Raw genomic sequence first — 1,040 nt, 5'->3', positions numbered from 1 at the left:
CAATCGAGTCGCAACTGGAATCACCGCGAAGGACTTGAGTGTCAGCCAAGCGGGCTGACGTCTCCCACACTGCGCCGGTGCGCGGCCAGAGATGTCAGCCGATTAGACAAGAAGCTGACAGGACAAGCCGCGCGTTGGGCGAAGGTCAGCGGGGGGTCCATGGGCGGCGGGGGAAGGGGGGGAGGGATGGTGGGGGAAGGGGGGAGGGATGGTGGGGGAAGGGGGGGAGGGATGGTAGGGGGGGGAGGGAAGGGAGGGAGGGAGGGAGGGAGGGAAGGCGGACGGCCGGGGGAAGGAGGGAGGGACGGAGAACGGGGGTCCAAGGCCAGGGTGGGGGAGGGGGAGGGGGTGAAGCATTGGGAGTGGTGGGGCATGGAACGCAGTGGCGAGGGGGGGTGGGGTGGGGGTGGAAAGTGGGTGACGGAGGCTGGAGGAAGAGGAGGAGCGGGAAGGGAGGGGAAGGGTGGGGGGTAAGGAGGGCGGGGAGGGGGTGAAGGAATGGGAATGAGATAGAGAGGGGAGGGAAGGGAGGGAAGAAGAGACCCTGGAAGAGTAGGAAGAGGGGAGGGAAGAGTATGAAAAGGGAGAGGGAAGAGTAGAAGGAGGGGGAGGGAAGAGTAGAAGGAGGGGGAGGGAAGAGTAGGAGGAGGGGGAGGGAATAGTAAGATGAGAGAGAGGGAAGAGTAGGAGGAGAGGGAAGAAGAGTAGGAGGAACAGGTATAAAGAGTAGGAGGAGGAGGGGGTGGAGAAGCGAAGGAGAGAGGGGGCGTTAAGATGAGAAGGAGGAGGGGAGGAGGAGGAGGGGGGGTTAGGGAGAAGGCCGAACACCCTGATGACGCGTCGTGGAATGCAGGAATCGCAACCACGCCTCAGGAATTCAGGGATTTGCATATTCATGGCCCCGCCGGTGACATATTGGCCGGGGACCTTGGCTGGCCGCCGCTAGCCTTCAAGAAGAAAGAATTGGCCGGTGCGAGATAACAGCACTTTGTGAATATCATTGTGGTTTCCTCTTTATTTGTTCTTTATGTTCAACAGCA

This window comes from Penaeus monodon, chromosome 23, assembly GCF_015228065.2.
Source record: "Penaeus monodon isolate SGIC_2016 chromosome 23, NSTDA_Pmon_1, whole genome shotgun sequence".
NCBI classification, from domain to species: Eukaryota; Metazoa; Arthropoda; class Malacostraca; order Decapoda; family Penaeidae; genus Penaeus; species Penaeus monodon.
This window is presented reverse-complemented; position numbering follows the sequence as displayed.